General features: G+C 47.1%; 1 protein-coding gene; it reads right to left on the reverse strand.

The window, feature by feature from the left end:
- Window positions 1-13,880: 13,880 nt before the first annotated feature.
- GSTUM_00011741001 (uncharacterized protein) overlaps window positions 13,881-14,655 on the reverse strand; it is a 1,657-nt gene continuing 882 nt past the window's right edge. Inside the window, exon 2 of the mRNA XM_002842104.2 lies at window positions 13,881-14,655. This exon is cut by the window's right edge and continues 310 nt beyond it.

Here is a 14,655-nt window from a genome sequence, read left to right on the forward strand (position 1 = left end):
CCTCCGAAGAGCATACTGGTAAGGAGGACCTGTACCCGCTGCCTGTCCCTCAAACAAAACAACATAAATAAAAGAAATACATAGAGGTAGTAACAGACCAAGAAGGCCAGTGGAGCCTATCTCCCACCCGTGGTACCATGCCTCTTCCTGCCATACCTGTAGCAATACCAAAGAAACCAAATAAACTCTACAAAGCCCAGCACGCAAAACCCATACAGGTCCAACCAGGTGGTCCCAATCCACTATCCACACAGGTGGCCATCAACCCACCAGTCTGTCAAGGAGCTTTGCAGCACTCAGCAGCTTCACCCAACAGCCCAAGCCAGACTGGAAATACTTAATTAGACCTTGCCCAACCTGATACAGGTCCGACCGGTGCTCACAAGTCCCTCTCCCCCCCCAATCAGCCCCCCCCAAGCCCCACTCACTAGACACCACAGAGCCCATCCAGTCCCTCCAATCCCTCAGATAGATCAATCATCCAACAGCCACCGGACAGCCCATACCTAGCCCCATCAGGCAGCCACTAGTCTTGGCCATACCAACAGAGCCTCAACCCCCAGCATCTCGCAGCAGAGGGTGACCCACCAGTCACAGCCAGGAGCTACAAAGAAGGCAGTACCAATATCCTAAGGCACTGGTACTAGCCACTCCATCCATCTCAGTTAGACTGAAGTCCAACCAAGCCAGGAAAGAGTAGGCAGAGCTAGCCAAAGCCAGCCCCACAGGTCCGGCAATAAGCACAAACTGAACAACAGGTAAGAGGAACCCCCAACTGACATGACATGAGGGGAGAGGGCGAGCGAACCGGAGTAGACAAACTGAAGGTAGGCTCCACTTGCAATGGGTGAAGCCGCTAACTACAGTCTACAACCAAACCACCCAAACACACAGACAACATGAGTGTCTGGCAGCCAATCATCCCACACCACCCCAGGTAGCAATGAAAAACTACACCAGGGGGTAAGATTTTTCAGGGTCAAAGCTATCCACACGGAGGCGAGGAGGAGACACCTGACTGAATCACTGTAAATGCCACAAGGACAAAACCTCCAAGGTAACAGCAATAAACAACATCATAGGATTCCGACTGTAGAAACGAAAACGTCATGATGAGGGGCCGAGCCGGCACCACCCTGCCACCTGAGGAATGATGTAGCCAGTACGACGAGTTGATACTTGGGAAGGTCAACAGTCTAACCCAAAGGCATTTTGTATCATGGGAACTAAGGACTCCATTAAAACCCAACAAGAAATATGAGCAGGCCCAGAGAATGATACAGGTGATCCCTGCAAACTCAATGTTCAATCCCCCCGAATCAAATGCGAAACCTGCGAGTAAACAATACACAGGAAGCCGAAGATATTTTACCAACAGGGGCTCGGAAGCGATCACAATGAGTAGTTCGAAGTGACAGCATTGTGAGATAACCAGCAGGCAATGAAATGAGAAGCAAACAAGTAATCTGCCACACAATGCCAACAGACCCCAATACCAAGAGCCCCAAGAAGTACTGAGCGAACTCAGATATCTCCCTCAGAATCCAAGGTATCAAGGCCCATTGTGATTGCGAAAGAAATTCTCAGGGCTAAGCGATGGCAAGGACGAGGAAAAGTACTTAGAATTCAATCTAATTTTATTTATATTAGTACCACCTACATTGGCATACGACTAGTCTCCCCCACACCCCATAAAACAAAACTATCTAAAATATACTACTACGGACCACTCTGCCTCGCAACCGCTCCCCCCAAACATAAATCCAAAAATCACTACCTATGTGGGCTCATGGGCACTCGCAGCGACTAGCGCTGCCCTGGATTAATGCGTCTTCCTACCCCACTACCCAGCCACCGTCTCATCCCCTCACCCTTTTCCATCCCCCACACAATTTGGCCCACATACTCCATAAAAGAAACATACAGTCTATCCCAATATCCCTCCGTCCTTTTGTAATGCAACTCAAGATCTAAGTAACGTTCCGTCAACACCAAACTACGGTAGGAGCAGCGTGGTTCCTTCAGTAACCCGTTCGCCTTAGCCCCTCTCAAGACCACCAACCTCCGCATTGTCAGGTGCAGCTCATCCCACCGCAAATTCTGGGAATGCCAAAATTGATTGTGACAAATCAGTAGACACCGGGGGTGTTTCTCAAAGTGTTCCACGAAGGTGGTGCATTTCTTCGTGGCTGTAGCAGTGATGGCGGTACTACAATAGGGACAATCGCACCGTCGCTGGTCGGGTAAAAAGAGCCATTTCTTTGGTAGTGTTATCTCTTCTGGCAAAATGCAGCCACTACCATCATGTCTCTTCTCACACCTGGTGCAGGTCGTAGAGTCGTCTATCAATACTGTCTTCCCGTCCCTTTCCATGATCAATGTGCCGTCAAAGGGGTTACCTGCCACAACTAGTTCCCCATCTACCAATCCAATATAGCGAGGGATTCCCAGACTCAGCCACTGATGATCCATCTACCAGCAATTCCACCTCGGGATTGCTGAATCCTTATACAGATCTTCATCAGCAGGACATCCTCTAGCATAGTGGGTGCACTCAGTCCAGTGGTGTCGGTCTTCCTTCCTATCACAGCCATCATGGCTGACCATATCCATCCCACTACCAATCCTCATCAAAATGTCGGATTTTATCCGGGTTAGTCCTCGGAGGTGTCGAGGCGCCTTTGGTTCCCGAGCATAATACTCATGCCCTTCCTTAACATGCCCATTCCCCCATTCCTCCTTACGGAGCTCCCGAGCCAGGGCCGCATGGCCAACCTCAAAGCTAACTCCTTTCCAAAGGAGGCGGCACAAGGGGCTTCCGATACAGGCCTTAGCCTTCAAGTCAACTATCTCGTTGCCATCAATGCCCATGTGGCCGGGCACCCAACTGAAACTAACGTGCGAGAATGTATTCAACAGGAGTACCATTACCTCCCACAACTCAGCCGAGTCACCATCAGAAAACATATTGTCAACCATGATCAAGGCCGGTACGCAATCCAAGAATACATGGATCAGGCGTTTCTTAGCCATATCCTGGGCATGTCGGAGGGCACACATAACAGCAAACAACTCATATTCCATAATGCTCCAGGATGGAGGAACTGGGCACCTGTTAACATGGGTGTAACGTGTTCGCAAGGTGCTAATCACGTTATCGGTATTAGATACGATAGTTGGCAGGTGGCCTGCTCTTCCGGAGAGGAGGTGAGAGCTGAGAACTAAAGGAGGCTTCGAGGGTGTACTGGGGAACAAAGAAGTAACCGTTCAACCAAGTATATTGAAATACTGTCTGTCGAAGTCTGCCTTTTCTATCGTAGAAACAGGCGGTCTTTAAATACACAAATCTGTTCATGTTTTAACATGAACGAAGCTAATCAAAGGTATCAATCGATACACTTTGGTAAAACTCCTTAAGTATCAAAGCGATACTTAAAACAAAACATAAAACAAAACCAAGTATCAAACGATACTTAAAACAAACCAAGTATCAAAGCGATACTTAAAACAAAACATAAAACAAAACCAAGTATCAAACGATACTTAAAACAAACCAAGTATCAAACGATACTTAAAACAAAATATAAAACAAAACCAATAACCGAGTACCCGTACCGGTTACAATGGGTCAAGGCCCCTCTCTCAAACACCGCCCAGGCTACACTAGCCCCTTCCGAGCACTTTGACCCATCCGTGTATAAAACCACGTCCGATGATACACAGAGGTCTTTGTACAGTACTTCGTGGCGTACAGCCATTACTGCCTTGCCTTTCCCAATTGAAACTGTCGGGCAGTGGGTGAGCTCCTTATCCGAACTCTGTCGATGTACCACCATGCCTTCCTCCTTCCACTATAGCCATATTTCCCCGAACCATGGATGCCAGTCACAGTACTGGTAATTGATAAACCGACTATAACACCTCCGCTGTAAGTACCTTCCCTGGATAGCAACAGGCGGCGTTCCGAACTCGGCTAGCAGTATGTTGTTTGCCAGTCTCACAGGTGTTCGGAACACTGATCGGAGGCAATCATTAACATGGACCTTAATCTGCTTCACATACGACATGTGGTCGCTTACAAACTCAAGCCCATAGTAGAGGGTCGGAAGGTAGGCTGCCTGCACCAAGCTGTAAGTCTCCCATGCCCCCAATCCACCAACACTCCCAAACCTTCTCCCCAATACCGAAATCCTTCTCCTAACACCCAACCCCCTTTCCAACCAATACTTTACATGAGAGGAAAAATTCAGAAATACATTAAACCTATACCCATAAACCCGTAAGTCCTCCGAAGGCAACACTATTTCTCCTAACAAATCCATTTCCCCCTACACTTTATCTCCAAACCCAATCCACTGAGTCTTGAGGGCACTAAACCCCATTCTCCTAGTCCTAGCTATGTGGTCACAATCTGCAAATATTTCTCCGGCATGGTATAGGGCTACTTTACAGGACTTCACTGCTGCCATAATGATCCTGTCATCAATGTATGAGACCACCAGCTGGCGTAGGCTAGGGGAGTACCGCATGCGTGGCCTGAATATATCTGCCGCATACCTACCGAACAGGAACGGAGAGAGTGGCGAGCCCTGGGGCACTCCCTTACTGACATAGTAGGGCCTAGAGACACACCCGCTGAAGCGAAACCGTACCGACCGACAGGAAGCCCATCGACGGATCCATTGGCAAAGGTATCTGGTGCACCCCCTGGCCACCAGAAAGTCAGACAGGAGATTGATATCAATGTTATCAAACCCTCCTTCAATGTCCATTGACAAGATTAGTCTTTTGTAGCCCTCATTATATCACAAGAACTCAAAGACTACTGCCATGGCATCATGAACTCCCCACTTCCAACGAGACCCAAATTGCGTTTCTCCCAGATCCAGGCAGGCAGCCAGTCTCAATAGGACCACTCGCTCCATGACCTTTGCTGGTGTCGGATGAAGATATATCATCCTCCACGATTTCACGACATCATACCGGGGTTTGTCCAGTTTGCGTATGAGTACTACCTCAGCCTTGTGCCAGTCTAGAATATCTTGCCACAGCCCGTAGCCCACCAGGTGTCTCAATATTGTCATATCTCTTCGTTTCCAAAACCGTAGGAAGGGATAGCCAATATCGTCCTCACCCGGGCCTGTGTTTGTAGAGGACCTGGAAAGGGCAATTTCCATTTCTTGAGCACTGTCCATATCAATCTCGGAATCTTTCCAGGGAGTGAAGTTGACAGGAGACAACTGCTGTGCAATCAGGTCACTAATATCTGAATGTGTGGTAGCATAGGACCCATCTGGTCGCACCATGGAGGGAAGGGTTCGCTTAGCTTCCAACTTCTGTGCCAACCTAAAAATATCTGGGGCTTTGCTCGCGGCTATCTTTTCCCTGATGTGCTCGAACCTAGCCCTTAGCAGGCATGCTCGGTACACACATTGGGCCAATTTGTAGTCCTCCACTTGCTCCGTCTTGCGTTTAGAGTATCGACATAGCCAGGCCACATCCAACCTCATCCTGTCCAATTTGAGTATCCACCACTCACACTGACCTCTGCCAACAGAGGCCCGTGGGAGTATATCCACCACTCTTCTTACCCCTTCCCATAACTTCCCATCTTCCACTCCCAGCAGGGCATCCAACTGCCTTCTAACCTTCTCCCATATTGCCTTCTTCCAGACTGGCCTCCGACGCATGATGTTTTCAGAGAGGTCAACTGTCAACTTAAGGGCTTGAGCACTGTGCTCACAGCCAGCAGCATTCAAGTATCGGTGCCTGACATATGATGCTCTGTGTAGGCAGAGGTCAATTGTAGACATGTCCCGAAAGGTAGGTACTGTTGGGAGGACCATGTTCATATTGCGTGTTGCGGCCGTGAACCACAGTTTCAGCCACCATCTGCCTGTATTGTTGTGGTCCACATTGCGGTCCCAATCTTGATATCTGGCATTGAAGTCCCCAAACGCAATGTCCAGTTCCCCGAGTTCGTCCAACCAGCCAACAAATTGGTCCTTAGTGTAACCTGGTTGGAAGTAAACCCTGACAAGCACGCTCTTTACCCTTTTTTCCCAATAGCCGATGCTGGCACTACTCTCTTCATACTTCATCATCTCAAACATCCCACAAATGTGGGATCGAACAAACACCTCAACACCCAACTTCTTAACAAAGAAAAAAAAATCCCAACCATCAACATCTACAGGTACATGTAGTCCCTCCAGATCAACCAGTGGTTCAATAATAAAAAACAAATCAACAAAGGAAAATAAATCAAATACCAGCACCCGATTCCGACTACTCCTCCTCACATTTAATGCCATTGTCGTAATATGCATTAAAAGGGGGCCTCAACTGATCCACTAGGACTGCAAGGGCCAGAGGCATAGGGAGCACCACTATCCTGGTCTCGAGCAATCCAAAAGGTATCTTCTCGGTGGGGCTTGGTAGTGCCTGTGGTCTTTAAGATCCCACGTGCCAGGAAGGGGGAAGGGGAGGAACGTTCTGGTTCCTTACTCTTGACCTTGTCCGACTTCTGACTGGGGCTTTCATCTTCCTCGTCACTGCTTATCTCAATCAGTAATAGTGTTGGGGACCTTCCATGACTGTGGCGTCTTCTTCGAGCCCTCTTCGCCTGGCTTCCCTGTTGTTCCAGTTTCTTGTTAGTCTCCATCGCAGTGGCTACCCCTTGTTTTAGACTTGAGGACGATAGTGGTGGGGGCGATGACCTGACCCCTGAGCACTGTTCGTATCTAGTGAAATGGTCCATTCGGTCGCAGAGCCAACATTGTCTCCTAGTATGTCCACAGGCCTGGCCCACACCTCCTGGGCATCCAAGCTTGCTGCACATATGTTCCCAGCAGACGTGCTCTCCAAAACAGAACCGACAGCAGAGTGGGTGACCACATGTGGCCTCAAAGTGGCCAGTCTCCAGGCACTTACTACAAACCTTTAGGGATCTATGTTCTTCAAACACCCAGACATTGCGGACTCCTCCTCTCAACCAAATCTTTCCCTCAGCCAGCCTTTCCCCTTATGGCCTCATTCTTTTCGACCACAAAGCAGATGCCACACGCTGTAGCATTGGCCTGCCTCATGGCATCGATGGATCCCATAATATCTGGCCTGGACACCATTACCACACCAGTGTTGGATTGCTCCAAGTCAGTGCGTAGGCCGTCAAAGGCTGCACTTCCAGTCCATCCCTCAACCTTCCAGATCAATCCCCTTCCTGTGTCAGCAAGCGGGACACCAGAAACAAAAATCTTCACCTTTTTCAAATTCCTCTGAAACTCAAACTCCGGGAGCGACATCTCCCTAAGTAGGTCGAGCCTTGCTTTGTCCAGCCGGTTGCCTAGTTCAGTAACAGAATGTCCTACCAGAGTCAGGAAGATACAACCAATCTCAGGCCAGACGTGTCCAGCATGAATGTACAGGGCACTGCCTCGAATCTTTCCCTGATTTAAGAAGGTTGTGTTGATCCGATTCCTAATAGCCTCGATGCCTACACCCTCTGGTAGGGCTACATACTTGCGGGTGGCAAAGCGTATCATGATATGCCACCCGCAGGCATCCGGGGTTGGTGATGATTGTGGCAGGGCTCATACCGAGCTGAACAGGTCAGGAGGTCCTTGTGGGACTCGTCAGTACTCTTGTCGCATCGGGGCAGCGGTTACTTTGATGATGGCCATGGCCACAGGTCCTGATTGAATTGGCAAGGCAGCAGGCACCGCTGCTGCCAGAGCCGGTTCCTGTCTATTAGCGCTCTTCCCCTGAGTTTTGGCCGTGGTCGCCATCTCCTCCTTGCCACCAGATCCTCGGGCAGCCTTTCTTCTCTTTCTGGCAGCACCACTCAGGCATCTACCGCATCTCCTTTCCCTTTTTTCTCCTTCTCCTTCTCCATCTTCCTTTTCCCAGTACACCGATTTGCCTTCTCCCCCTCGAGCCACTCACAGGATCACTCCTCCTTTACTGGAGGAGCTCCCACTGCTGGACTGGTGGGAGGAGGCTGCTGATGTGGGGTGGGTGGAGGGTACCTGCTCCTTCTGAGCAGCGGGAGGCATGGGCACATATGCCATCCATTTCACTACCTCCATGAAGGAGGCTTTAGTAGTAGGAGCTGTCATAGCAGTCTTCTTTCCCTTAATATGGGCAGGGAGTGGCGTTGTTTTCAACAAACCAAATGGGGCATTGCCAGACCCGACTGAAGGGGATCAGTGGTAAGGGGACGACTTACCTTGCATGGCCTTGATCTCTTCCCCTTGCTTGCCAACAATGTCTGTCAGCACCTTTACTGCCCTTTCCAGCATGTGTACCGGGCTCCAGTAATTCAACCCTCCCTCAAGTCCTTTATTACCAAACGCGGCACCATTGTTCATCCAGGTCCAGACATTGTGCATAGTGTCATCCTCAATTGACCCGGATTCCGAGCAGAGGAGGAGCTGATTGTTGCCAGAGTGGATGTCCTCCAACCCTTCCAACATAGATTCAACTACACTACTCGAGCGGGATCCCGGAGAGGGAGTCCTACCTGCATCAAGCATCTCGCATACTCCTGCCATTAGTGAGTTCACCTGAGCCACAATGGCATCGGCCTCCTCGGGCTAGGTATCCAGAAGTTGAACCTCCAACGGTGTCTGGGTACCATGTAAAACCTCCTGAGAACTCGGTAGCTGTCCTTCCTGCGAACCCAATTCTTTATCAAAGACCGGTGGTGAGGACGCCATTGCCGGAGAGGGGATGTAGATGCTGTCATCCAGTCCAGTTTCTTCAGAGTTGCGCCCCTCTTCCAAATCTATGGGAGTGTCCCGAGCTAATACCGCAGAGGTAGGTAGGATGTCTTCGGTTCCCAGTGGAGATGAGGAATACATTGTAGCCTCAATAGTCGATAGGAGACTCACAGGTGGAGGAATGGTAAGGCGCCAATAATGTACGTCAAGGGTCAGGCCAGGCAGGGCAGGAACGATCTGTTTCTTCTGGCCTTCATCAACATTGATGGCCCTCAAAAATTGTGGCCCCAAAACTGGAGCAGCAGATCTTTTAGCAGGGGATGCTAATCGTGTACAATGTCGTGTCCTAGTGGTAGGGGGGTTGTAATCCTCCTCCTCAGGGCCATCTAATCTGAACTTTGAGGTCTTGTAAAGAGCCCTTTCTCCAGATGACATCCCATCTAAAAAGGAAGGAGTGGACGAGACAGCCTTGCATACAGGGACCTAGCGGAGGAAACTGGGCATCTTGCTTTGGACGGCCCTAGCGAGAGGAGGGGTAGTTGACCATGAACTTGCCTCTACTATAGTCGCACTCTTGGCTGGCAGTATAGAGGATTCAGGCACAAAGGCTTGAGAGTCTTTGAGTGGAGAGGGTGCGGGAGCTGGAGAGTATTCCGAGCCGTAGTCAGAGTTAAACCGAACAAAGAGCGCTGTGGTAGTGTCTTTGTCCAAGCCACATGTGGCTAAACAGCCTCTCCCAATTAGGAAACTCTTCACCAAAACCTCCACTTCTTTCATCATGGCAACAGTCGTATCAGCGACCGTTAGCTAAACCAAATCATCAAACTGCGGGTTCACCGCATTCTGACACCCATGACAGTAGCGAAACTGAAGGAAACTAAAGTTTCCTTTGGGTGCAATGTATGACCATGTGGTTGTGGAGATAAGGCCACGGTCGGCCTCAGTAGCAGGCGCAAGAAACAGAGCCACACGGGCTGTCTCAAGCGAGGAGGGGTTGGAGTCGAACCGAATTGGGGACAACATCATCAAAGGAGGAGGAGAATCTGTGGAAGAAGAGGCTGTCGAAGACGCCATCCTCGCCCAAGCTATACTCAGTGATTACCAGGACCAGGCCACGGATATCTCACACTGAAGTATCTTCTTAGCGAGAACAACTACTTCTAACAGACCGTCCGAAACGAAAAACACAAATAAGTAACAGTAGATAAAGTATTTATCGCAAGCGAGATAAAGTAAAGTATTGGTTATGCTCACTTCAGACACAGAGTGCAAGATGTAGGAAAAGTACTTAGAACGAAGCGTGAAGACCCTATCCTCCTCAGCCCTACTGGGCTCCTTATATAGTGTTCTTCCCACCCTAAGTCATGTGACCCAAAATGATCACATGTGCGAAACCAAATCATAACAAACAAATCATGTGACCAAAGTGGTCATATACTCAAAACCCATACCCTCATAGCAAGGTCATATGCAAAAACTCATAAACAAATCATAACGCAATAAACAAGTTATATGACTCCCAGTAGTCATACGTGCAAAACCTATGACCTCATAACAGGTTCATATGCTAAACATAAATCATATGCACAAGGCATACCTGCAAGGTACACTTGCAAGGCATACTTGCAAGGCATACTTGCTAGGCACACGTCCCATAACTCATACTCAAGTCATGTGCAAAATATAACAAATCATACCATCACAAGTTATATGACTCAAATGAGTCATATGTACAAAACAATAATATACCTATTACTCATAACCATGTGTCACATGAAAACCTTTTCCTCACCATGCCATATTTGTGATATAAGGCTGAATACATATGTGTTTAGAAGGTTAATTGGTAACTTGTAAAGGCATTCTGGAATTACCTATTAGCTCTCTTCAGTTTATTTTTGAGTAAATTTTGTGAGATCTCAGAGGGCTTCTCTGATGCGAATTGGTTTTGGGCTCTTGTGAAATCCCTTAGGTATTCTATTTTCCTACTTATAAAATATACTGATAATAATGTCTATCTCTCTTGCTAACTTGTTAGGAATACCAGGATCTGATATCCAGAAACCACTCTACATAGGGTAACCCCACTCAGAATCAGAATGTCTGGTCTCCAACACCCCCCTCCAGTACTCTTATGAGGCCTGAGCATCATCATACATCTGTATATCAGTTACATCTTATAACTAAAAGGCCATAGAATTGAAGGTATAAGAATAACACCATATACCTCACTGCTGTACATTGGACTAGATTGTGTTCACAGGATATATGAGAGGAGACCTTCAGCTAAGCCTGGAAAGTGAAACAGAGTAGATCCTTCAAGTACTCAGAGTGTCACTAGATTTCAAAGATGTGACATCATTGGCATGCGCTGTAGGTAAGGGGATGCTTTCATATAAAAGATATAGTATCGAATGTTAAAAGATCTTATCGAGAAAGTAATACATTCACACCCACCCTACAATAACTAGAAGAGTCTAGAACTCTCAAAAACACTTCCACAAAAGCCAATGGTCTTCACAAAGTATTACAACTGGGCTTGGAAATGCATTATGGTTGTAGAAATAGTTCCCAATACTAACCGCAATTGAAACCCTGTTACTTAAAGCAATCAAGAGTTGCCAACCAAGAGATTATCTGCCAATCCGATACAATAGCTTCCTGCAAACTAGTAGGAAGTCATCCAAAAGATATCTGTTAGTTAAATTCAGAGTTATGGAGGTTTAAAGTCAGGCAATCTAAGAAGGTTGAAATTACAACTACCTCCGCAGATACAACCCGCATGTAACCGGTACAGGTACTCGGTTATTGGGTTTGTTTTATGTTTTGTTTTAAGTATCGCTTTGATACTTGGTTTGTTTTAAGTATCGTTTGATACTTGGTTTTGTTTTATGTTTTGTTTTAAGTATCGCTTTGATACTTGGTTTGTTTTAAGTATCGTTTGATACTTGGTTTTGTTTTATATTTTGTTTTAAGTATCGCTTTGATACTTAATTAGTTTCACCAAAGAGTATCAATTGATACCTTTCATTTGTTTCGTTCATGCTAGACATGAACAGATTTGTGTATTTAAAGACCGCCTGTTTCTACAATAGAAAAGGCAGACTTCGACAGACAGTATTTCAATATACTTGGTTGAACGGTTACTTCTTTGTTCCTCAGTACACCCTCAAAGCCTCCTTTAGTTCTCAGCTCTCGCCTCCTCTCCGGAAGAGCAGGCCACCTGCTAACTATTGTATTCATTACCGATAACGTGATTAGCACCTAGCTAACACGTTATACCGCAGATGAAACTGATCATTTCATCAATAAGAGAGACAATTAGGGCCAATCCAGTTCAACTTGTAAACTAGGCCATAAGTCTAATGACTCTAAATATCAGATAATTACTATTGGGAACAGTATAGTTCCTAGTTAGAAATACAGTAATTACTGAAAAAGGTGTGGTAATTTTCAGGGTCTCCAGGTGTTCGTACCTTTGAAGAATACCTGACGTTGCAAGTTATAACTAGAGAAGTACCTAGTTGTGTAATAGATAGATGTAGTCCACAAACACTCATACATAGAATATAAATATTGAAGTACCTCCTAAGCTTTTAGACATCATCAAGCAATGGAGAAGTGACCTTAACAATATAATATTGTTTTACGATTCTATTCTACTTTACCTACTTTACTTTACTCTTAGTAGTCATAAACAAAACGAGTTTACACTTCGAGCCTTCCTAGACAATCTCTGTCTACAGAAATGAATCTTGGTTGGCTTAGACAACTCTGAGTCTTTACATGTTGTCTCCGCCTAGCATAACTACACTGATCGCATAATATTAAGACACTGTCGTGTAGGTTGTGTGGTTGACTTTCATCTCATATGAGGTTGAGATTAGTACTTGTCTCGGACTACTAAACATATAAGGTTGAGTTTAGCACTTGTCTCAGACTGCCAAATTTTCTTAGACACTAATTTCTGACATCCCCGTGTTCCAAACTCTAAACTCATTACCCAGCACACGGTCCGCTTATTCGAGTTTTTATGGTATGATACTGAAACTCCGCGATGGAGAGAGGGAGAGAAAGAAGAAAACCTGACTCCCTTCATATCCCCCCACAATCCAAAAAATGGAGTTCCCGAAGAACGCCAAAGTAATCACCACAGAATCCAACGCTCCTGCTGGAGCGGAAGCGCAACAGGTTGTCGAACCCCCTCCTTCCTCCTGATCCTGACAAACCCCGGATCATTGACACTAAAAAAACTGCCATGTCTATGATACATATAGCTCCTCGACAACACCATCCTCCCCACAACTGCCATCTCCGCCCGCAAGACCATCGATGAGAATAATAATACTGGTACCCGCACCCTGCGCACCACCGTAATTTACCCCTCCGAATCCTCCCCCCACATACATCGCCGCTGTCCCTCCCCCTCCCACCGCAGTCGGCGGAGACGGAGCAACAGCAGAGAGGACAGCATCGACCCACTACGCCCGATACCTGCGCCGCCCCGACTAAGCGTGGCCCGAGAAGCTGCCCATCCCGCGGGCCGACTCGCACATGAAGGGGAAACATCTGCATCTTCTGCCACATGCCTCCAAAGCTCTCATCGATGCGGTGGTCAGGGATGAGCCTGGAGTGCTGTGTTATCTGTGGCTGCAGGACCTTGATGACAAGAGGCATGTATCTGTTTTTGAATGCTAGGTGAGCAAGGATGCTTGTAAGGCTCATGAGGCTACGGAGGCTTATGGCCGCTTTGCGGAGCTTGTTGGGCCGTGCGTTGAGGGTTTGGACATTAATTATGCCGAGTGGAAGGGTGGGACGTTGGTGTAAAACCTTTTTGTAGAGATCAAGTTTTTTTGTTAAATCCACGGTTTTTATTGGAAACCATGGTTTGTTAGTGGAAAGTTAGGTTTCAGCATGTCCCAGACCAGTTAGCAGATGATCTGCCCTGCCGGCACAAAATTTCTGTCTTCTGCCCAAAACGTTAGCTCAGCCCCAGTCAATGTGTTGTGCTTGGCACAATGTTCCCAACTTTGGAATAGGTTATCGGGTCGCACTTTTATATGTATTATTCTGATTGATAGTTGGAGGCAGCCTCGACTATAAAAACGGCGCATCCTCACCCCTCACTTAAACCAAGCACTACACTCCAGACCAACGAAATACGAAACCCTATTTATTTTCAGCAAGAGTAATGTAAGATGCATATGTGAACGAAGGCTATATGCAGCAGGGCCGAAGGGCATGCAGTCCGGTGTTTTCCCTCCAACGGTGAGTTAAAAAATATACAATAAAGAATAAAAATAGACTCAAGGATTCAATCCTTGGCCAAGTAACAGTTAAAAAATAAACTAAAATGTGAGAAAGGCCAGGAGGGATATCATCAATCATAGGCATCGATTGAATAATCCTTTCGAGTCGGAAGGCCAGATCCTCAAAACAAAAAAAAACCCAAACCATATAACACCACTCCTTCCTTGCCTTGTTCATGTCGCGCCAGGCAGAGGCTTATATGCTCCATCCAGATTGTTGATCCCTCAACAAGACAAAAGAAAAAGAAAATGCAATGCTACCTGTCTAAAGCCCCCCCCCCCCCCCCAACACCCCCCCAAAAGAAAAAACCCCCCCATAAAAATTTTAGAAAAAGATATGATCATTTTAACCAAACCCCCAGTCCTTTTGACCCCGCCCTGGTCTTTTTTGGGTCCCCAAGGCCCCAAAGGCGCAGGGGAAAAAACCAGAACATATGTTCCCCATACAAATTTTAACCAAATGTGAAAAATTTCACATTTTAGGGCAGAACAACTTTCCCCTTTCGGGGAACCAACGACAACAGTCACAGGGATTTGAAGGCCCCCCTTTTTCCAAAACAAGAACCTCTTACCCCCAAAAGGGTTTTTGTTTTGGTTTGGTGTCTTTTGGGAGTCCCTCAAGGGAG

This window comes from Tuber melanosporum (genome assembly GCF_000151645.1).
Source record: "Tuber melanosporum whole genome shotgun sequence assembly, scaffold_9, strain Mel28".
NCBI classification, from domain to species: Eukaryota; Fungi; Ascomycota; class Pezizomycetes; order Pezizales; family Tuberaceae; genus Tuber; species Tuber melanosporum.